The sequence below is a fragment of the Hypanus sabinus genome, chromosome 23, assembly GCF_030144855.1.
Source record: "Hypanus sabinus isolate sHypSab1 chromosome 23, sHypSab1.hap1, whole genome shotgun sequence".
NCBI classification, from domain to species: domain Eukaryota; kingdom Metazoa; phylum Chordata; class Chondrichthyes; order Myliobatiformes; family Dasyatidae; genus Hypanus; species Hypanus sabinus.
The window spans coordinates 24,851,794-24,876,619 of NC_082728.1; the positions used below are offsets into that span (position 1 = coordinate 24,851,794).

The following is a 24,826-nucleotide window of genomic DNA, read 5'->3' on the forward strand; positions in this document are numbered from 1 at the left end:
GTCTAATATGATCAAACATGTTCCCATAAAGAAAGGGGATGTTCTGGAACTTTAAAAAAAATATTAGGATAGATAAGTCCCAGGGTCATACAGGATATATCCCAGGTTACTATGGGAAATAAGTGAAGAGATCGCTGTACTGTTAGCGATGATCTTTGTATCGTCTTTGGCCCAGGAATGGTACTAGGTGATTGGAGGATAGCAAATGTCATATCCTTTGTGCAAGAAAGGACAATATTGGGATTTATAGACTAGTGAGTCTTACATCAGTGGTGGGCAAACTATTGGAGAGGATTTTTAGGGACAGGATTTATGACATTGGAAGGAGAATAGTTCTATTAGCAACAGTCAATATGGCTATGTGAGGCGGAAGTCACACCTCACAAGCCTGATTGACTTTTTTGAGGAAGTGACAAAACAAATTGATGAAGGTAGAGCAGTGGATGTGGTTTATATGGATTTGAGTAAGGTATTTGGCAAGGTTCACCATGGTAGTCTCATGCAGAAAGTCAGGAGGCACGGTGTCCAGAAAAATTTGGTTGCATGAGTTTGGAATTCCCATAGAAAGCTGTAGGTGGTAGTCAATGGAGTGTACTGTGACTGGAGGCTGGTGACTAGTGATGTTCCACATGGATCTGTTCTGGGACCTCTGCTCTTAGCAATTTTTATAATTGATTTGAATGAGGCAGTGGAGGGATGTGTTAGTAAATTTGCAAGTGTCATGTAGGTTGGTGGTGTTGTATATAGTGTAGAAGACTGTTATGCTGTAGGGTTGTCATTGTCAGGGTTCTGGGATTGGCTGAGAACTGGCAGATGGAGTTTGATCCAGAGAAGTGAGAAGGTATTTTGACTGTGATTGAGTCACTGGAGAAACTGGAGAAAATGCTGATATCAAGGCTTTTATTCATCATGATAAACAAACATTCTTTTGGAGACCCTCTCGGTAGAGTGCCATAGACTCAAAGTACATCACATTCTTATATCTTTAAGATCAAAGGTAACAATTGGCAATTCAATACAATTTCAATGATTGCAATGGTATTGTTTACTTCAATACTTTGGGTTGACAATGTTTCCTTTGCATTACTGCACTGGGAGACCCATCTGAATATTTAAATACCTTGGATGATACAAACTAATTGCAAGCTTCCTTGAACTTATAATGCTGCAAATTACTTAAACCCATTATTCATACCCTGGTTTTGTGCAGGCCAAATAATGCAACCCCATTGTCTTAATATTTGGCTGATGCATAGTTAAACATCTCATGATCACCATTTTCAAACCATATCTCTTATTCTGTGCTGCAGATGTGTTGCAATGGAATGTGGCAAATGAGGCAAACCCAAGTGCAGCACACAGGCAATGAGATTGAGTTAGGATGCAAACAGGAGGGATCTTGACACGAAGCCCTGATATGGAGCCTTGACACGGGTCCTTGACATGAAGCCTTGACAAGAAGCCTTGACATAGAGCCTTGACACAGAGCCTTGACTTAGAGACTTGACATGGAGCCGTGACTCAGAGTGATGGAGTCTCATAGCTAAACTTTGAAACTGGAGCTAAATTTAGAACAAATGGTTCTAAGTGGTCAGGAAACATTAGTTATCACACAGGAAAAAGACCAACGATCTGGCAACTAGGGTTTGTAACACTGGGGTTCTTATACTTCAGGTCCTAATGGAAACCAGGTGTGCCATCATCAAAGAAAATTTGAAGCAATTGGGAAATTAACAGTCGGAACCATGGCACAATCAAAGGAAATTAGAGGAAACTAGGGAATAAATGATCAGGACCCTGACAAGATGTGCTTTTAACTTAAAGTTATTCCTTGCAATTTACAATTTGCATTAAGAACTGAAAACCAGTTCTTGCTCAAATTAATATTTTCCTCTTTGTAAGGTTGAACTTCAAAGCTGAGTACAAGGTTAGTGGTAGAGCCCTTAGCAGTGTGGAGGAATAGAGGGATTTTGGTGTCCACATCCATAGATCCCTTGAAGTTTCCTCATCATTTGATACAGTGGTAAAGAATGTGTATGATGTGTTAACCTTCATTCGTTGTGGGAACAGAAGGTACAGTAGTTCTAGAGCCAACAGGTAATGTTACAGTTCTATAAAATTCTGATTGGGCCATACTTAGAATATTGTATTCAGTTCTGATCATCTCATTATAGGAAGGACATGAAAACTTTAGAGAGGGTGCAGAAGAGATTTACCAGGATGTTACCGGGAAAAGTTGAACAAGCTAGGGTTTTTTTCTTTAGAGTGCAGGATGAGTGGTGACTTGATGGAGGTGATAAGAGGCATAGCTAGGATAGACAGCTAGCATCTTCATCCCAAGTTGGCAATGATTAATATAACAGGCCATACTTTTAAGGTGATTGGAGGGAAGTGTTGGAAGTGGGGGAGGATGTCGGAAGATTTGTACACAGGGAGTTTTGAGTGTATGGAACATCCTGCCAGGGGTGATGGTGGAGGCAGATACATTAGGGACATTTAAGAGACATTTAGATCAGTACATATTAAAGTGGGAGGGAAAGATTGGAGCAGGTGTGAAGCTCAGCACAACTTCATAAGCCATAGGGCCTGTTCTGTGCTGTCTTGTTCTATGTTCAATGCAACATTCTCTTTAATATTTAGTTTTCAAAGCAATATTTTAGCCAATAAAAGGAAATTAACCATTGTTTCTCTGTTATTGTACGATAAATCATCATCAGTTCAACTATCTATTGACCAACTGTAATGAAGTTCTTTGTATGTAACATCATACAATAATATAATAACTGCTTGTACTTTGAAACAAGAAATCAAGCTTTAGAGATAATCCACGACATATTAGGAATTGCAGAGTTTAGTTTAGAAATACAAGAGGGAACTCTCCTCTTTGAACATAATCACTATTTAACAATTCCTCTAGTATCTTAAGTCCCAATTCAATTAGAAAAGAATCATAGATGTTGAATTATGCCGCATGGAATGTGGTCATTTCATACACTGTGTTTGTGCATGTTCTGTAAGAATGTTTCCATTTCCCTTGGTCTTTCCCAATGACAAATCAGAATTAAATCTTACATAGGGATAAGGCAACACCCACAAAATGCCAGAGGCCAGGCAGCATCTACAGAAAAAAGTACAGTTGACGTTTCAGGCCGAAACCCTTCAGTAGGACTAGGGGAGAAAAAGCTGAGGAGTAGATTTGAAAGGTGGGGTGGGGGGGAGAGAAGAGAGAAATGCCAGGCAATGGGTGAAACTTGGAGGGAGACAGATGAAGCAAAGAGCTAGGAAGTCGATTGATGAAAGAGACAGGAGGCCATGGGAAAGGGAGTGGAGCACCAAAGGGTGAGCATGGGCAGGCAAGGAGATAACATGAGAGAGGGACAAGGGGATGGGAAATAGTGAAGGTGGGGGGTGGGGGAGGCATCTCTGGAAGTCTGAGTAATCAAATTTCATACCACCAGGTTGGAAGCTACTCAAATAAAATATAAGGTATTGTTCCTCCGACCTAAGTGGAGGAAGCCATGGACGGACATTTTGGATTGAGAACTGGAAGTGGAATTTAAAATGGGTGGCCACTGGGAGTTCCCGCTTGTTCTGGTGGATGGAGCTAGGTGCTCAGCGAAGTGGTCTCCCAATCTACATCAGGTCTCACTGATATACAAGGGGCCACATCGGAAGTACCGAACATGGTATATGACCTCAACAGACTTACAGGTAAAGTGTCACTTCACCTGGAAGGCCTGTTTGGGGCCCTGAATGGTAGTGAGGGAGGAGCTATAGGGGCAGGTGTAGCACTCATTCCGCTTGCAAGGATAAATGCCAGGAGGGAGATCAGAGGGAAGGGACAAATAGACAAGGGAGTAGCATAGGGAGTGAAAGCAGGAATTGGGAGGGGGGAGCAAAAGATGTGTTTGGTGGTGGGACCCCGTTGGAGGTGGCAGAAGTTGCGGAGAATTATGTGGTGGACTCAGAGGCTGGTGGGGTGGTAGGTGAGGACAAGAGGAACCTTATCCCTGGTAGGGTGGTGGGAGGATGGGGTAAGAGCAAATATACGTGAATTGTAAGAGATACGGTTGAGGGCTGCGTTGATGGTGAAGGAAGGGAAGCCGTTTTCTTTGGAAAAGGAGGACATCTCCTTTGTTCTAGAATGAAAAGCCTGAGAGTAGATGCAGTAGAGATGGAGAAATTGAGAGAGGGGGATGGCATTATTACAAGTAGCAGGATGGGATGAGGTATAGTCCAGGTAGTGGTGAGAGCCCGTTGGTTTATATTAGACATCGGTGCATAAGCTGTCTTCGGAGATAGAGACAGTGAGATGGAGAAAGGGAAGGAAAGTGTCGGAAATGGGCCAGGTGAATTTGAGGGTAGGGTTGAAGTTGAAGGCAAAGTGGATGAAATCAATGAGTTCAGCATGGGTGCAGGAAGCAGCACCAATGCAGTCATTGATGTAGTGTAGGAAAAGTGGGGGACAGACACCAGTGTTGGCTTTGAACATGGACTGTTACACATAGCCAACAAACAGGCAGGCATAGCTGGGACCCAAGCAAGTGCCCATGGCTACCCCTTTTGTTTGAAGGAATTGGGAGGACCAAAGGAGAAATTATTTAGAGAGAGGACAAGTTCTGTTAAGTGGAGGAGAGTGGTGGTGGTGGAGAGGAACCGGTTGGGTCTGGTGTCCAGAAAGAAACGGAGAGCTTTGAGGTCTTCCTGGTGGGGGATGGAGGTGTACGGGGACAGGATATCTATAATGAAAATAAGATGATGGGGGCCAGGAAACCTGAAATCCTTGTAAAGATCAGAAGCGTGTGAGAAATAAGGGATTCTTATTTTGATGCTCTGCAGAATATGTATTGAACTTTCTGTATCTTCTGAACCTCCTTGTAGTTAATCTCTTGCCCCTTCAAGCAAAAACTGCATTAGAAACAAAATGTGTTGTCTTATGTTTTATAATTCCAAAACATAAATCTAATTGCAAGAAAAAGACGGAGCTGGGAAAGCAAGGCTAACCTCATGTTTACTGTAAGCAAAGTGCACACATGGTAGTGTCATGATGTATGCAATTCACATATTTCATACATGTAAATATACAGAATTATTTAAGCAGAAAACAATGCATAATCAAACAATATATTAGTCAATTGTTACCAAAATATTAAATACACAGCACTCCTCGCTGCTTAGCTATAAACTCCAACTCAATATAGAATGCATTTCAACTTAGATACATGTTCAGTATATACAATACACTATGAAATATCACTACAATACAGACATTCAGAGCGTAGTAAGTTTTTTAATTGTCCCATTCAAGCCTCGGGATTTAATCAGTGTGGAAGCATTCTTACTCTTGTGGGATAACGTGTTTCCTGAGAAGGGGGGATCACTCCGCTGGGCAGGTGAGAATTGTGGCTGTGAAACAATCTCAGTTTCTGGTGCTTCCTTCAAGGTGGTTGTAGAGGTTGACTCTGGGACTGCAGGAAGTGGTTCTGACAGTTCAGTACATCTTTCTTCTCTTTTTTTGGCTTTTCTCTCTGGATTTACATTGATCCTGCTTCTTTCCCAGTCCTGGCTTGTTTTCTCTGTTTATCCTGCTATCAGTCCCTTTCTTTTCTTTCTCATGTTCCTTCTCTCTTTCAAACTTTTCTTTCTCACTCACATTCTTTCCCTCTTTCCTTTTCAACTTCCTGGCTTTGTTTTATCTTGCCTTCCTTTTTCTTCCTTCTAGGGTGTGCATCTTGACCTTGGGAAGGTGCATTTAGTTCACTGGAGTATTAGCTTATTAATCCTTCTATTATCCCTTTATGATCTGATCCCGCCTCTTGATTTCCACATCTACAACATCCTCTGATGAATTCTCCGTTTTTGTATCTCCATTGACTCCTTTCTTTTCGGTCTTCCATTCATCCAACCGGGCCTTGATCTTTGCATCACCTTTTACAAGCAGCTTTTAGTCTCCACTTCAAAATGCATGCAATAACCTTAATGCACACAGAGTAGATTCTGGTTCTTAATACTCTCAAAAACAGAATGCTTTCAACTTTCCAAAAGCTCGTTAAAGTCTCTTCCAGCTTAAAACCAAGTCACATGTTGTAAGTAACTGCCCAATTCATGTATCTGAAGCTTTTTCATATAGGTGCCAACAAAAACTGTTGTAGTCGGACCACTTCTTTCATCACTTTCATGATTCATCTCAGCAGCATAGTCCTTCCTTGGTCCAGTATGCTTTCCAACCAGAGGCACAAAAGTTGACAGCAATCAAGTTGTTGTCTCAGCTACTCATGCTCTCACAATGCCAGCCCTCCTGTTTTTACCACATACAATCCCAATGTGGTTTGTTGTAGTTGTATTTAATCGTTACCAATGTCATTCCCACAGGAGTTATCTTTCCTCCATTGGAGCTTCATTGGATATCAGCTGGCTGCAGTTCAGTATCCTTGAATTCATTTCGTGAAATGACTGAAACAGCCGATCCAGTGTCCAATTTCATTTTAATTAATTTACTATTCACATCTAGTGTAAACCGTATTGTTCATTTACTGTTAGTTTTCTCAGTGTTAATCTCAAGACTACTCAGTCCTCTATCACTCTCATCATCACCAGATTTTTCATCAACAGTATGCAGATTAGTACTCTTTTTGAAATTGCAACTTGAGTTTTTTTTATCTTTCTCTCTTCCCTGTGCAGTCCATTTATTTTTGCCTGCCTGACATGCCTTTTGTATGTGTCCTATTTTGTTGCATTTTCTGTAACATTCGTCATTAAACCTCATTGGTCTAGTTTATGTGAGCCCCTGCCACAATGGTAGCACAAGTTGTTTGACCAGATCAGTTTCTGTTTAGACACTGTAATTCTGTTCACGTTCACTTTCATTCCTGACTGCAACTCAATTGTATCTCTATCTGATGTTTCCATTGATATGGCTTTCTCAACTACTCTTTTGAATGCGAGTTGTACTTCAGTTAGGAGCCATTTCTGAATGCTTTCTTGTCAGGTTTCACAAACTAAATGATCCCTCAATGCATTATTAAGCTCATTACTGAACTGACAATGCTCAGACATCTTCTTCAATTCTGTCATATCTGCTGAAATAGATGCCCCTTCCTTTTGATTCCCCTTAAAAAACCTAAAGCGTTGTGCAATCAAGAATGGTTTGGGTTCTAAGTGTTCCTGTATTACTTTCATGAGGTCAGCAAAGCTCATTTCAGCTGGTTTAGTTGGAGCAGTCAAACTTCTAAGCAACATACACAACACTGGAAGAACTCAGCAGGTCAGGCAGCATCCGTGAGAAAAGAGTAGCCAACGTTTCAGGCCGAGACCCTTCATCAGGAATGGAGGGGGGAGAGAGGGCCGAAGCCCAGTAATAGAGATGGGGAAGGGGTAGGGCCTAGAGGCGCCAGGTGGAAAACCAATCAGAGGAAAGATGAAGGGGGGGGGGAGAGGATAAGCATGAAAGAACTGTAGAGATAAAGAAGCAGAAAGTTGAAAGGTTCACCTAGCACCCCACCAGCCTCCGGATCCAGCATATTATCCTCAGCAACTTCCTCCACCTTCAACAAGACCCCACTACAGCACATCTTTCCCTCCCTACCCCTCTCAGCTTTTCGCAGGGATCATTCCCTCCGTGACTTCCTGATCCACACGTCCCTCCCCACAGAACTCCCACCTGGCACTTAACCCTGCAAGTGTAAATGCTACACCTGTCCCCACACCTCCCCCCTTACCACCATTCCGGGCCCCAGACAGTCCTTCCAGGTGAGGCAACACATCACCTGCGAGTCTGCTGGAGTCACCTATTGCATCCAGTGCTCCTGATGCGGCCTCCTCTACATCAGCAAGACCCGACACAAATTGGGGGACCGCTTCGTCAAGCACCTACACTCCGTCCGTCACAATAGACAGGACCTCCCAGTTGCCACCCACTTCAACTCTACTTCTCATTCCAACTAGATATGTCCATACATGGCCTCCTCTACTGCCAGGATGAGGCCATGTTGGAGGAGCAACACCTCATCTACCATTTGGGTAGCCTCCAGCCTGGTGGTATGAATATTGAATTCTCCAATTTCCGGTAATTCCCTGCCCCTCCCCCTTCCCCTATCCCAGGTCCTTCTCTGCCTCTCTCCCCTTTCAACTTTCTGCTTCTTTATCTCTACAGTTCTTTCATGCTTATCCCCTCCCCCTCTCCCCTTTATCTTTCCTCTGATTGGTTTTCCACCTGGTGCCTCTAGGCCCTACCCCCTCCCCATCTCTATTACTGGGCTTCGGCTCTCTCTTCCCCCCCATTCCTGATGAAGGGTTTCGACCTGAAACGTTGGCTACTCTTTTCTCATGGATGCTGCCTGACCTGCTGAGTTCTTCCAGTGTTGTGTACGTATTCTTTGATCCACAGCATTTGCAGTTATATTTTTGTGTTTTTAAACTTCTAAGCAAGCTATATGCTTTTCTACCAATTGCACTCAATCAAGCTGGCACTTATTGCTCATTGGTTATTCCATTTGCTCTAAAATATTACTCAATTTGCTCTGTATACATCACCCTGTTATCTTATGTATAATCAAACACATCTATATTTCAGATGTAGCTGACCATGTCTGCATTTTTAAAATTTGTTGTTATCATCTGTAGTCATTATTCATGAACTCATGAATTGTGTCCATTTTCTGCCTGTTTTTTAACTTGACCGTCTCTCTCCCTCTTCCGAACAGGCACCTGCTGCACTTGTTTTCTAACTCATATATCTCTCTCCTTTAGCAAAGAAAAAATGTACTGCTCACCTTTACACTCAGCTGTTTCCTTCCTCTTGCAAAGAAAGCATGCACCAGATTTTTTTTTACTTGAAAGTTTCACTGTGCTTCAACAAGTTGGCAGACCTCTTGGGTTCATTTTATAACTTACTCACTGCCACTGTTATGTTTCGTAAATTCAAAACTAAATGAATGAAAAACGTGGAGGCAGGGATAATGTGTGGTTCAAATACATGAAGATGAAGCAGAACCAAAATGCTGGAAGATTTATGGAGATAAATTGTCTGAGAAAGGTTAAAATGATTCTTAAGTCCCAAGGAAGAGTGGATTCAAGCAATAAGTTGTACAACATGTTGCATATTTAATATATCAGTAATATTTGAATAATATTGTAAATACATTGTTTGATTAAGCATTTTTGTTATTTAAATAATTCATTGTGGTTATACTGTATACATATGTATGAAGCACATTGCATATGTCACAACTCTAACACATGACACACATGTGCCTTGCTTATATTAAAAACAAATGTATGCAGGTTATCTCCTGGGCTCACATCTTTTTATTGAAATTAGCTTTTATGTTTTGGAGTTATAAAACATAACAGTGGTGAAGTGTTTTCTTTTTAAATGAGCCTGAGATGACAGTCTAGCTGTTGAAGTACAGTGAGTCATTCAATTTTTTTAAAAGCACAGCAAAATATTTGAATTTTTTTAAAGTGCAGCATGTATCTCTTCAGAAAAGGAGACAGAGACAATCAAGTTTTTTTTAAAAAATCAGAAAAACAGAAGAATTCATGGGTTCAATCACAATGAGAACCAGATGATAATAATCATTTAAGAAAGTGCAGAAATGGCTGGCTACATCAGAGAGATCAGAGTTCCACAACAGTTAACTGGATATTGTATACTGAGCTAATAGAGCAGTATTTTATAGCATATAAAATAGAGTGCCAATTTTTCTGATGCATTAGGTGGGAAAGCCAAAGTCTGCTTCGAAGTTTAATGACTGCAACCAAAATAGCTGCAATGAGCTTTGCTGATATCATGAAAGTAATGCAGGAATATTTTGAACCAAAACCAGTGTTGACTGCAGAACACTTTAGGTTTCTCAGGGGGAAACAGAAGTAAGGGAAGTCCATTTCAGCATATGTGGCAGAATTGAAGAGATTGTCTGAGCACTGTCAGTTTGATAATGGCTTAATAATGCACTGAGGGATCATTTAGCTTGTGGAGTCTTACAAAAAAGCATTCAAAAACAACTTTTGACTGAAATACACCTTACATTTAAAAAGCAGTTGAAATCACTGTATCAATGGAAACAGTAGACAAAGACACAAATGAGTTGCAGTCAGGAAAGCAAGTGTGAACAAAATTGCAATGTCTAAACAGAAAACAGCCTGGCTGAACAAATTGTATTACCATTGTGACAGGAACTCACCTACACAATACCAATGTAGGTTTAAAGAGAAAAAAAAAAGATTTTTAAAAATGTTTCAAAAAGAGCACTAATCTGCACATTGTTCATGAAAAATCTGATAATGATGAGAGTAACACAGGACTGGGAAGCCTTCCGATTTAGAATGTGAAAGCTAGCAGTGGACAAGCACTATGGCTTACACCAGAAGTGAACGGCAAATTAATTAAAACACAATTGGACACTGGCTCGGCTGTTTCAGTCATTCCACAAAATGAGTTTGGACGGCATTTCAAAGGTACTGAATTGAAGGCTGTAAATATCCATCTAAGAACTTATACTGGAGAAATGTTAATGCCTGTGGGAATGACATTTGCAACAGTGAAATACAACCCACAAACCACATTAGAAAAAACAGGAGGGGCAGTATTGTGGGGATGTGATTGGCTGAGACAACAACTTGATTGGAGAACCATCCTTCATTTGCATGCTATATCCCGTGTAATAAAGTCAAATGAAAGCAAATTAAGAAGGGTAGTTGATGATACCACAGTGTTCAATGATGGCATTGGAAAAACTCAAACATATCAAGGGTAAAATAATGTCAAATGAAAATGCCACACCCAAGTTTTGCAAAGTCCATCTAATTCCTTATACTATCCATGGTAAAATAGCCATTGAGCTGAAGTAGATGGAGGCTGAAGGAATTCTTTCCAAGTTTGAGTGGAGCCCATGGGAAACACCAGTGGTCCCAGTAGCCAAGAAGAATGGGTCTGTCAGGATCTGTGGTGATTTTAAGGTCACCATCAACCCTGTACAAAAGTAGATCAATACCCTCTGCCCAGGATAGAGGATATCTTTGTGCAAACCTTTCTGGAGGAAAACGCTTCAGCAAAGTGGACTTAGCCAATGCCTACCTGCAGATGGAGATGAAGAAGAGTCCAAAGTGTTTCTCACCATAAGCACTCACAAAGAGTTTTATCACCATAATAGGCTTATTTTTTAAGTAGCATTTGCGCCAGCACTCTGGCAATAAGCTAAGGACCAAGTACTGCAAAGCTGCCCAGGCATTCAGTGTAACCTGGATGACGTGGTTGTTATCACTGAGGGTGACAAGGAACGTCTCCAAAATTTCAAGACAGCGTTAGAACAATTAGAAGTTTATTGGCTCAGAGTACAATACAACAAGTGTGAATTCTTTAGGCCAAGCATCATTTACTGTGGTCACACTATTGATGTACAAGAATTACACAATTGTGCTGAGAAAATTCAAGCAGCGGTGGATTTCCCAAGGCTAAAATATGTGTCAGAGCCACAGTCCTTATTAAAATTTTTCAATTATTATAACAGGTTCCTGCCCAACCTGGCTACCGTGTTCCACCCCTTGAACTCACTACTACAGATTGGGGAGAAATGACAATGGGCAAAGCAATATGTGGTGGCTTTCCTAAGGGCAAAGAAAATTGCATCAGCAGACTCTGTACTCACCCATTATGATCCATGTCCTCTAGCTAAGCTTGCCTGTAATGCCTTGCCTTAATGTATAGGTGCAGTCATGTCACATGATATGAGTGATGGACGTGAATGCCCCAGAGCCTTTGCCTCATGTTCTCTGTATGCACAGATTGACAGAGAGTCCTTCAGTATAGTTTTGGGTGTAAAACATGTCAACCAGTACCAGTATGGGATAGATTTTATCGTCACCACTGGTGTCTATTTTCAACCCACAGAAAGGTGTTCCACTAACAGCAGCAGCATGAATGCAGAGATGGGCTCTGTTTCTTAAAAAGATGTAATTACAACATTGAATTCAAGAGGACATCTAATCATGGAAATGCTGATTGATTGTCCCATTTACCCTTGGAAAAGGAGATACCTATTAACAAAAGAGGACACTCCTCTTGATGTAATCTCTTGAATGCAAATCAAAATGAAAACTAGAAAAGACCCCACACTGTCTCAGGTCTACATAGCAACCCAAAATTGCTGGATTGTGCAGCAGAAACTCCTGTTCCCCCATTTTACCAGTGTTGGATGATCTTGCCTTTAATGTGTGTTGCCTAATGTGGGGACTGAGTTGTTGTACCAACCAATCTGAAAGCTAAAGTGTTGGAGGAGCTACATGCCAGTCATCTAGGTGTGTTCAAAATGAAAGTGTTGGCTCAAAGCTTTGTCTGGTGGCCTGGGATAGTTCAGCAGATCGAGCAGGACTCTATGCATTGTTTAGGATGCCAACGCATTCAGAACATGCTAAGTGGAATGCCTGGGAATGGCCTGCATTGCCCTGGGAAAAGATTCATATAGATTTTGCTGGGCCATTCACTGGGCACAAATTTCCTAGTAGTAGTAAATGCAACTAAAAAGTGGCCAAAAATGTTCCCAATGGCCTCCACTACACTCTCACATACTGTTGACATGTTGAGGAGTCTCTTCTCAAGGCATGGCATTCCGGAACACTTAGTCAGTGAGAATGAACCACAGTTTGGTGTGAAACAGTTTCAGTCATTCCTGAAAATGAATGGAATAAGACAGATTACATCTGCACCGTACCAACCAGCTACAAGTCGCTTGGTGGAGAAGTTTGTCCAGGGTCCAAAGAACGCACCACAAGCAATGTCAGCAGAACACACTAGACTGACACCAAATCAGAAACTCACCAATTTCCATCTTGAAAATCACAACGCAGCACATTCCATAACCAACAACTCTCTATCTATGCTGTTCCTGGGTTATCCCTTGCGCCCATGCTTGGAGCTCTGCAAACCCCATCTCAGAAGGTGTATGCGGGGCAAACAGCTGGGACAAATTGGAGGCTTGACAAGCAAGGAGGTTCAACATTTCACTCCTTGACTAATAATATCCGGGATTTTTACTAATATCTCAATAATATTGAGTAATATTATAAATATATTGTTCGATTAAGCATTCCTTGTTGTTTACTTAATTCATAATTAAGGGTTGTATGTGAAAGTATGTGAATGCCATATGACATGCCACCATGTCACATGTCCATGCCTCATTACAGTAAAAATGGAGAGTACATGTTATCCCTGTCCACTGTGTTTTTCTTTTGATTAGTTTTAGAGTTACAAAACATAACATCTACTCTTCTCACTTTTTTCCCAACCAAATTATTGCTGGAGGCAAATTGGAATTTTATTTTTTTGAAGATAACAGTAATTGAAATTGTGTCCAATACCCACAGAAAATCCTAGTACTATACAAGTGAAATAAGAACATTTTCTCATTTCCGTACAATGGGCAGCTCCATTGTTTCAATTCCCCTCCAACCCTGAGTTTCTGTTCAGATTTATTTGAATATTGATGAACCTAGAATATGTATTGAACCAGAGTAATTGGGCAGCATTTTAAACTGCTGTCTTTTAAATTATTGATTTTTAATAATGATAACTTGGTAAAGCTTGATTAATAGTACTGAAAGTAGGCTTATTACAATATCCTAGCATTTAAATAGCAATCTTACATCTGATGCTGAATTCTGCTACACCAAGGCATCTGGTGACATTCTATGCACCACTATAGAGGTCCAAGTGGAAGGTTTTTTCCACAATGCTGGGGATTATCTGAAGTACTTCTCTGCATTCACGTTTGGGACTGTTCACATCTTTCAACTATCCACAAAATATCTTGATCTGCAGTATGTTGATTTAATATGGTTTAGGGCAACACGAGTGGCCTGTGGTGCAGTAGATTTACTGTACTAGTAATCCAGAGGCTTTGACTAACAATATGGAAACGCGAGTTCAAATCCCACTACAGCAGTTGGGGAGTTATCAGGTGGGTGTCAGGGGAATGGAACTGATAGGATTTTTTTCACAGAAGCTACAAAGGCTGCATATTGTACTATAATGACTGTACACGTGTATTGGAGATGGAAGCCTGAAAGCTAGTTGTCAAGATCACTTTTAATTCCATTCCTCTGCGTGGCGACGATGCTCAGCCATTTCCCCAAGGACCTGCAGGTCTTGAAGTGCTTGGGAATATTAGCTCAGTGTGGTTTGGGTTTGGTTATTCCATAAGAATCAGATTTTCCCTCACTTTATTTGGGAATTGATTTAAACACATTTGAGACTGAGCACATAGCATTGGTTAGCTGATTTTACTGCATAGAGGTGGCAGTCCCTGGCTGATGTGACGTGCTGGATGTTTACTTTGAAATTAAATTAAAACCCATCCCAACCATTGCCAGGTCAATCTGAATATGCAATTGTTTCAATTTCTATGCTGGCTTGAACAAATCCATACAGATTAGTTTATTGTCATATACAGTTCATGAGGGTGAAATGTAGTTCCTGGCTCACATGAAACTCAGAGTGTAAACATGGCATTAATACATACAATTAAAATACCAAATGCTAAGGCAATGAAATGGTGCAAAGTAATACAAACTGAGGTAAGGAGAAAGAAGTGACAATAAAAGAAGAGGTAGCATAAAGTATTTGAGTCTGTGACTGCACCTCCAGGGAGGGGGCTGTGGAGGAGATAATTTGTTCAAATGCCCAATAGCAGAAGAGAAGAAGCTCAGTTTGGGTCTGATCTGAGCTTTCAAGCTCCTGTACTTTCTTCTAGAGGTAGAAGAGAGAAAAGGGACTGGCCAAGGTGCCAGGCTACTATCCCAGCACGTGACACAGCATTACAGGGTCCTGTAAACCACAAATGAATCAAACTTGATCCTAAGAGACTGCCTAAGAAGAAGATAGACACTTGTTTATAATTAGATTTCTTTATAAAATGCCAGCCTGACTGAGGACTTACAATATATTTTCCACAGAGACCCAAAATCCATAAGGTATACCCAAAAGTATTCAGGAAGCAAAATTGTTGTTGTCCAGTATAATTGTTGTCGGATCTAGTTTGAATACTCAATTGTCAAGAACCAGTGTAGATATATATGAATCAGAAATCCAGTTGCAAGTCAATTTATTTCTTGGGCCAGAACTTCTACTGATGTACCTGAGCTTGATAGTCACCTCCCTTTGCAGCACCCTGTTGATTCCAGACTGATCCTAGGCACAATCTTCCATTAAGAGTCTGGACCCAAGCAGATCAGAAAGACCAGGGTGCCACATGCATTCTCCCAGCTTAAATGGCTGATGAAGTCTTGCTCCAGCCTCAATGGCTATCAATTCTACTACTTAGCTGGAATGCTGACAAATATATTATTTCCACAAACATGCAGAAGCACTTAGGCACCATTAAAAGCATAAAAATTATTTTAATAAAACTTTTTAAATATGAAGGCTGAGTTATTAAAAGAACTATTGCACACAATTAAAAGAACACAAAACTTTTGTGTTAAATTAGGTTGGTGTAGAAACATATGTTTTATTGGTAGTTTAAAAATATCCATTTTTCCAGTTATACTCCGTGTATCTGATGTATCCAGTGTAATCATTAATCCCTGATAACAGCAATCAGTGTAATTAAATGAATACCACTAATGGAAACAATGAGCATCATAAATGATGTGGACTAGGTCAGCTACCAATAGTGTGTAATCAAAGTTTGTGCAAAATATCATAGGCACATGAGCTGCACTGAATGGAACTTGTGCTTAAAATTTCACGACTTTGTATTTTGGTTCCACATATGTATTTTGGGAAACTACTCTGAAAAGGCAAATGTGATCAGACAGAACCTACAAACCTTACACTCCCATCAGTTTTTAAAGATATTTTCATCTTAAATAGTTTATCAAAAATTATATTGACCAGCATATATTTCAAAATTGTTGATCATACTCAGATGCAACCATTTTTAACCTATCTACCATTTCATGTTGACTGTAGATTTTACCTTTTGTTTTTATCCTTTAAATCAAATGCTGATTCCTTTCACTTTGAAGAATAATGTTTGTTGTGAAATGGTGTGTTACCATTATTTTCTAAAATGATTTACTCTGCCTTGAACAATTTGGTTAATATCTGTTTGAAGTATTATAAATGATTTAAGAATGCTACTACATTATTTTAATGTAAACTATACAGTAGTGTTTGGATGATAATAATTCTGGACAATTGGGTGCCACAGTAGCATTGCGGTTAATATGATGCTATTACTGCTCAGGTCATCGAAATTCAGTGTTCAATTCTGGCACTGTCTATCAGGAGTCTTTGTACGAGGGCACGCATGGGTTTTCCCCGGTGCTCTGGTTTCCTCCCACTGTCCAAAGACGTACTGGGTAGGTTAATTGGTCTCTGTAAATTGCCCCTTGATTAGGATAGTGTTAATTAGGGTTGCTGGGACAGCGTGGCTCAAAGGGCCAGAAGGGTCTTCTCCTCAATCTATCATCCAATAAACAAACAGACAAACAAACAAATAAATAAAATGATAAATAAGTCAATGCAAAAAAATCCTTATCTTGAATGCAGCTTCATGAATGTTAAGGGTTCATTTATCACCGATATCACAATATGTCAGGATATTTGGGTTACAGTCGAAATGCATACTGCACAATAGAGTAATCAATTAAAAAAGAATTAATCTGAAACATAATTTAGCATTAGGACAAGAAAATTTTACAGAAAAACTTCTGAATGTAATGTCAATAGTTATACATTAATTGTCTTAGCTATGCCTTAGTGCATGAAAGTCTTTTGGATTCAACAAAAAAACTCATGTACTGTGATTTTCAAAATAAATAGTTACTTAAGAATATTTTCTGTAGTTCATAAATTGTACTTAGAAAAAGAATAATGATTCTAGAAAGGCATCAAAACTATAGAATTTGCTCCACTCAGACACTGAAATACTGGGAATCATTAGTAACTTTGACAACTATAACAATGAATTTGATTCCTTGTGGAGTTTCTACCTGAAAGCAACATTTTACCAGATTATAGAATTACTGTGAAGAATGGATTACTTTAGCCAAGTGAAAAGAAAAGCTGTTTTGTTCTCATAATAAACAGTTTCTTTCAGTTTTTTTCTGGCTTTTTGTTTGTTCTGTCCTTCAATATTCTTGGTTATATAGCAAGTTAAAGTTTTCATTACATCATCAAAAATCATTGCAAATATCACTCCAGCCTCTCAGATATCTAAAAAATCTACATCATGCTTGCCTGGTGGAGTGGAAATTGGATTTTTTTTATCAATAAGTATTATTTCTGATTCTGAAGCAGGTTGTGTTTTTACAAGAGATTCTTCACTCTAAGACACCTTCTTCTTCCTTTCTTTCTGTATTCACATACTTTGCGTATCAATGTCTTCTCCAGTTTGTTCCATCTAAAACAGAATACCCTTTTTACTAAGCATTAGGTAAAGATGTGAAGTAAATGGTAAAAACAGTAATTTGTCTCTGCGGATACATTAATTTTATACAGCATTTTCCGGAAATCCAAAGTAATCTGTATTCATAGAGACAATGGTGAACACAGAAGAGTGTCAAAATAAATAATAAATAACTGATCAATCAATTCCTTTTCAGGGGCATTATTTGAGGGTGTATGAGATCCAGCATGCTGAAGGAAGTCCCTTCTGAGAGGAGTGGTTGGCTGCTGTAAAGCATGAATTGGCTAACTCTAGGACCTTGTACAAGGTTCAGCCATTTTGCCAGTGATCATATAGGGACCAGGCATTTCTCTCATCTAATATTTATGCCTTTTGAACTCTCTTATCAGCTGTGCTTTAAATTATCTCAGTCCAGCCAGTCAGCAATCCTGGGACAAATTTGTGGGTGAGAAAACCCAGAGCTATCCTGTAGCCTGACCTTTAACTAAACTGAGAATGATATAATGATAACTCAGAGTTTGTGCAAATTTTCCGAGGCCAATCATTGTATTAGGGGTATATTTCTGGATTTTGCAGGAGTATTGTTATGTTTTGACTAGTTACCGGCAATAAACAGGAGGAAGTCTGCAGATGCTGGAAGTCCAAAGCAACACACACGAAATGCTGGAGGGACTCAACAGGTCAGGCAGCATCTATGGAAATGAATAAACAGTCAAAGTTTCAGCCAGGAGACCCTTCTTCAGGACTGAGTTACAGGTAATATGTTTCGACCAGAAACTCAGTGAAAGCACATTTCTGTTCAATGTAAATATTAAGCAAACTTGATGGGATGAATAACCTATTTCTGCTTCTGTGTCTTATGGTCTTAAAAAATAGCCAAGTCTTGCTTTAAATTCTTTGAAATCAAGATAAAATGCAGAAGCCAGATTGCACAAAAACAGACAAAATAGAATGTAGTTGTATTTGTGCTTCCGAATCCGAATACATTTTGAAAGCGTAGCATTCAATTTTTAATAAATTTCAGGGTTCATTTTTAAGTATCCTTCACATCCGGTAATGTCACTCACTCAGATACAATGAACCATTACATTAAATTCACATGAAACATAAATCAAAATAATACTCATGGAAGTGTGATTACATTTCAAGCTGCTAAAGTGTAGGCTGTAAAATGTAGTGCAGAAGTGTATGGCAGTCAATTTAACAGTCAGAAAAGCAACAAGATGTTGCAGTAATCCTGATGTGAAAGATGATTACAAAATGTCTTGACACAAGATAATTTTACAGAATCAAAACTTGTTGCTTATTTGTAAAGATGAGTGTGCCTTTCCATCTGTTTATCTTTACCAGTCATCTTCCAACAGCACCCTGAGGCCCTCAACTCCAGTTATGCTAATAGTCCCATAGAATCCAAAGTCATGTATTTTAAAATAATGTGTTCCCGGCAGCAGCTGAATGAAGCTTGGATTTTTACATTTATTTAATACGAGGATTGTTCGTATTCAAGTGTTTTTTCAGTGTCCTTGTGTATAGTGAAAATAACCTCCTAAAGCAATAGGCCTCCAATGAATCTAGTCCTGTGACTGAGGTGTCAATAGATACACAACATTCAGTGACTGTAAGGTCCGAGACACACTGCTGGACTGATGCTGACCCACACTGCCTGTCAACACTGAAAATTCTTCATTCCACTATGCATATTATCTAAAAACAATGGTTCTGATTGGTGCCTTTTAAAATTACTTTAAGACATGCAGAATGCAGTCAAAGGAGGCTGCAGCCACTCAACGAACCATTGGAAGTGAGGATTTTCAAGTTTGGTGAGGAATCGAAACTAAGAGTAGATGTGAGTGATGAGGAGGATATAAAGGCTTCAAGTAGGTGCAGGCAAGCAAAGTGAATGGGCAACATCATAGCAAACACAGGGCTGTCAACTTCAGCAGAAAAAAAGAAATGTGAAGTATTTAGTAAATGATGAGAAGCTGGGAAATGTTGAAGTTCAAAGGGATGTGGGAGGCTTATTATTGAAAGCTAACATGCAAATATGGCAGGCAGTTCAGAAGGCAAGCAAGATGTTATCTGTATTGCTAGAAGATTTGAGTGCATGAATAATGCTAACAATCATATTGGGTATCTTGCATTTTGTGCACAATTTTTGTCTCCCAGATATTTTAAAAAAACATACTTGTTCTAGAGCAGAGGTTCCCAATCTTTTTTATGCCATGGACCCTAACATTAACTGAGGGGACCATGGATCCCAAGTTGGGAACCACTGGTATAGAGGGAGTGCAGCAAAGATTCATCAGACTGGATTCTGGGATGGTGGCGTTGCATGAACAAAGTCACTGGAGATATGAAGCAGTCCCTTTATTCATTAAAATGAGATACAAAAGGCATCAGATGGAGACCCTTACGGAGGAAGAAGGTCTGCCTGACCCAACACTACACAACATTTAACGTGCTAAAGATCAAAGGACATATCCATATTTACAATGCATCCACAGTGCTTTCTTTGAACTACACCCAAACTTCACACCTCCTGCTTCACATCTGGTCTTCCAATTAACAGTGGTTCACAGATCTAAGGAACCCATCATTTAGAGGTACATTTTAGATTTAATACACAGTTCATGTTCACATTTTTAGACGGGTCGTTGAAGTTATTTGCTATATGTGCTAACCCCCTAAAAAAAAACCCTAAAAAACAGTCCCTCCTCTTGGCCCTCCTGGACAAAAATAAATTTGTACCTGGAAAGGCCAAGCTTAAGGAGGATCTACTCAAACAGGGCAGCAAAAAATACCCTACCTCGGACTTCCTCCCAATTACTCTATGTGCCCACATCTACCCTATCATCTCTAATGGATACCTACAAGAAGCTAAGCAGAGTGATTGTTCCAGAAATCCGAACAGCTGTCTTTAAAATTGCAGCTTCATCATTCGTATGCTTGTTGCCTCCTTCCCTGCTAGCTGATTGCAGTTTTGACCATATTCTTTATTTTCACCCTCTTCATTCTCTGATAGATAAAACTCTCTCTTTACAGGAGCACCGGCAAGGTCACAGGCCCTCTCATTGATGCACAGGAGGGGTTGGTGTCGTCTCACTTTAAATGACTGCAAGGACCTCTCCCCAGTAGCAGCACCTACCGAGCCGTTCAGTTGATCACTCACCCAACCGCTGAAAGGGCCCAGCTCATTTGTATTCACTCCCCATTCAGGCTGGGGTGACTGCTTTCAGATGCTGTGTGCAATTTCTTCGCTTTCTCAGTGTGCCACACCATCGAAGTTGTGGAACCTAATGGCTCTGCTGTAACATGGTTCCCCTCCCATCTATATTCCCCAATACCATTTCTATTCCAACCCTGGCTCGAGAAGCCACAGCTGTAACAAATCATTTCCTTTATCCTCCCATGTCTATTCCAGCAGTTCCTTTGCTACGCGTCCCAGTTACCAGCGCACAAAGCAAGTTCTCTGTGATGTCACAGCAGCCACATTTGCTACAGCCTCTGTGAGACTTCTGAAGACCTTCCCCAAGTCTGTCTACCTGGCCCATGAAACTATCACACAATAGGTCGATCTCACCACTCAATATCCCCAAGTCTAAAACTTCCTGGTGGGCTGAGCTCAGGCTTTCCTTCAGCATTTTCAGGAAGTCTCTCTCTTGATTATCCTACCCAGAATACTCCTCAGATGCTCAATATTTAAGCTCTGCATAATCCATGGCTGTCTCATCAGCTCTTTAAATCACAGCTGTTATCATTTCCCAGTTACTCTCACCTCCCCCAGTTGCTGCCTCACTTCCCCTTTAAAGAAGAAATATCATTTTTCATTGCTGCCATTCCTAGTAGTTGCCCATGCACCTTCCCACATCCCCTGGGCCACATTGTTCCACATATTCCTCAGACACTTTGCTTTCACCAACAGCATCAGTTGAATTTCAACCATTTCCTCGAGCTCGCAGCACAACTCTGAATTCCCACATGCAATTTTAAGTGAGGGCAACTCTGACAGAATTCTTTTTCTCCCTGGGGGTGAAGGGCTTATGAATGGCCATAATCAGGGTCAAGTGCTAGCTTCAGGGCTCTCAACTGGACATTGCCTGACCTCAATAGGTGCCATCCTGATAGATATATCTGGTTAAAACTTCTCCCTGAGATATCTCCATACTAATTCCCACACTATACAAAATAAAAATTACGGATACCAGTGTAATGCTCTGGTTCATATTTTTACTGTTATGCTGTATGTATTTCATGTTGGCAATTCTGTAAGTGCTGCTTGTTTTCAGCTTGCTCCGTTTCAGCCTGTTTGGGTTATTGTTGAAGATAAGGGATGATGTGGAATGTGTGCCATCCAATTAGCAGGAGGTTTTCTTGGTGAGGGACAATAAGGTTGGTCCTGGTTTTTTTTTGTTCGGCAAGAGATGAAGAGAGAAGACGCTGGGGTAAACCGGTTGTAGCATACAATCTAGTGGGAGACCCGTTTGTTCGAGATGGATTGCAAGGAACGTTCAGAAAGTGGTGTGGGCGTTCACGCTGATGAGGGCCCAGCTTGTGAGTGACAGGGCAGTTCAAGATGAGCTCCAACTTGTGCACATTTGACTGTAAATAGTCCCTTTTCTTTTTGTTATTCTTTACTAACCCTTCAGTTAAGATTCATAGGTATATTTCCTTTAATTGTATGCAGTGTTCTGTCTGTTACTTCATGGCGCCAATTTGTAACAGGGTAGCAAATTACACAGCGTCCACATAAACTGGGGTTTTGGGGTGGGAGAGCATCTCAAGCTCACGAGTTTGGCGGGACTGGAGGTTGTCTTCCCTTGACAAGGAAACCAGGGTGTTTCGCCAGTTAAACAGTACACTCTTAAAAACCACAGAGTATGTACTCAGCAATCTGCCACTTATGTGCATCTGAACTCATGATGTTGCTATATTCCTTTGCAGTTAACTGTTACACACATTAACAAATATATATATGTTAAAATACAGTTCCCGGATCAACTATAAGTGCCCCCACTGGCACCTCCAGCCTTCAATAACCAACCTTCACAACTGGTGGCGCTGTCTCACCAAATTTACACGCAAAGTTTAGTCTCTTACATACACGTGCACGCACACACGCACACTACATTTATCTACCAGTTCAGCTCTCCGTTCTGTTCATGAAACCTAGCGACCCCATAGCCACTGACCCAAACAGATCCAAGTGTGACTGCTAATTTAAAAAATATTCGCCCACTTAGACTGCTGATTTATCTGGCCACATGATGGGTTTCAAGAAGGTATCCCACTTCCCCGACCAACTGCTGTCACATGAACAAAGACACCGAAGAGAAGTACTGGTAGACATGAGGCTGTCCCTTTATTTGACAAAATGAGATATGGCAGGCAGCAGGTGGAGACCTTTTCAGAGGAAGAAGGTCTTCTTGACCTAATTCTACATGACATTTTATGTGCTAAAGATTCAAGATTCAAGATTCAAAAATTCAAAGTACATTTATTATCAAAGAAAGTATAAATTACACAACCTTGAGACATGTTTGCTTACAGGCAGCCACAAAGCAAGAAACACAATGTAAACAAAAATAAGGACATCACTCAATGCACAGAGAAAGAGAAAAAAAAACACAAATCATGCAAAACAATAGAAGTGTGCAAAAGCATTCCGAACCAAATTGAGTCCTTAGATCCGAAGCCCCAGAGCAGGCCGGAGTAGGCCCAAAGCTCAGTCTCAGTTCATCAAGTTCGTGGGACAAATCACCATGAAGCTTGCAAGCAGTCGGGGCAGTCTCATAGTCTCAGTGTCGCAGAGAGAGGAGTGAACAATAGACAATAGATAATAGGTGCAGAAGTAGAACATTCGGCCCTTCGAGCCTGCACCGCAAACTTGTAACTCCCCGTCAGGGAATTGAACCCTGGTCTCCCGCGTGACAGGCAGGGATACTAACCGCTATACTAACGAGGATCGCAGAAGAACATCGCAGAAGAGCGAGCAAAACCAGCCCGACTCTTGCCTCCAGTCCCGTCACCCTGCCTTTCTAGTCTATCTGGGCTGGTGTTTAAATTGTCTGAACAGCAGGTTGTGCCTTGTATCAGGAACTGAGCCTTGTTGCGACAAACTGCTCTGGCCCTAGACCACAGTGTCCAGCGATTTGCACTGGGCGTAGACCTCGTAGCCCAGCTCGAAGCCGTCCTCGACCTCTTCAAATCAATCCAACCTTGTACCCTGGTTAGTTGGATGGGCAGTGAAACTCCTCTGCCTCCTCTCCTCTTCTCCAAATCCATCTGCGTCAATTTTGCAATGCACAAGCATAGCTCATCTCTCGAATTCACTTCACCTTTGCTCGCCTCTTCATAGTTAACCACAATTTACTTCACCATCAGTAGCACCATCTTAAACCATCAAAGGACAATTCCACGTTTAACATGCATCCATAATGCTTTCTTTGAATTACACACAAACTTCACACCTCCCGCTTTGCACCTGCACCACAGACAACTAAGTGAACTTTAATCAACATTGTCTAGTCTTCCAATTAACTATGGTTCATGGTCCTTAGGAACCCATTGTTCAGAGCTACCTTTTGGATTTAATTCACAGTTCATATTTGCATCTAAAGACTGGTGTTTGAAGTCAATTATTTGCTATATGTGTCAGCCCAAAAAAAAACAGATGGGTCTACCATATGAGGAGAAACAGAGTAGGCTTGGCCTGTATTTTCTAGATTCTGGAAGACTGAAATGTCAAATCATTTAAATATAAAACAAAATCCTAAGGGATAAGGGACAGGATAAATTTAAGACTGAAATTAAGGCAAATTTATTCACTCCAAGAGTGATGAATTTTTGTAATTCTCAACCCTGAATGACTGTGGTGGCTTGGTCTTTGATTTTCTTCATAATAGAGATACTGTATATAGACCTCTGAATATTAAAGGAACTGAGTGATATGGGTTAGGGCAGGGAAATGTTGAAATAGAAGAACATCTTTGAACTTCTTGACTGGTACAACAAATACAATGGGCTAAATGGCCTTTTGCATTTCTTATTTGGGTTCTAGTGGTCCCATGAGCTGGCAGATCGATTACTGAATTAAATGCTGACTTTTTTTATATGCTGTATATACAATATATTATCTAGTATGTGAATTTAAAAAATATTTAATTCATTCAAGTATTGTTGACATCCTGGTTGTAAGTGGTAACATAACTGACAATCTAAGTTAATTTTAGGGATATGAAATCATAAAATCAGGATCAGGTTTATTATCACTGACACGTGCCCGTGAAATTTGTTAACTTAGCAGCAGCAGTTCAATGCAATACATAATCTAGCAGAGAAAATAAATAAATAAATAAATAAATAAATCAGTAAATCAATTACAGTATATGTATATTGAATAGATAAAAAACATACAA

At 40.3% G+C, this 24,826-nt stretch overlaps 1 non-coding gene across 1 annotated transcript; it reads right to left on the minus strand.

Annotated features, from left to right (window-relative positions):
- Positions 1 to 23,301: 23,301 nt before the first annotated feature.
- trnad-guc (transfer RNA aspartic acid (anticodon GUC)) lies at positions 23,302 to 23,373 on the minus strand. Its single transcript has one exon. It is a non-coding gene; the product is annotated as a tRNA-Asp (tRNA).
- Between the last annotated feature and the right edge of the window lie 1,453 nt (positions 23,374 to 24,826).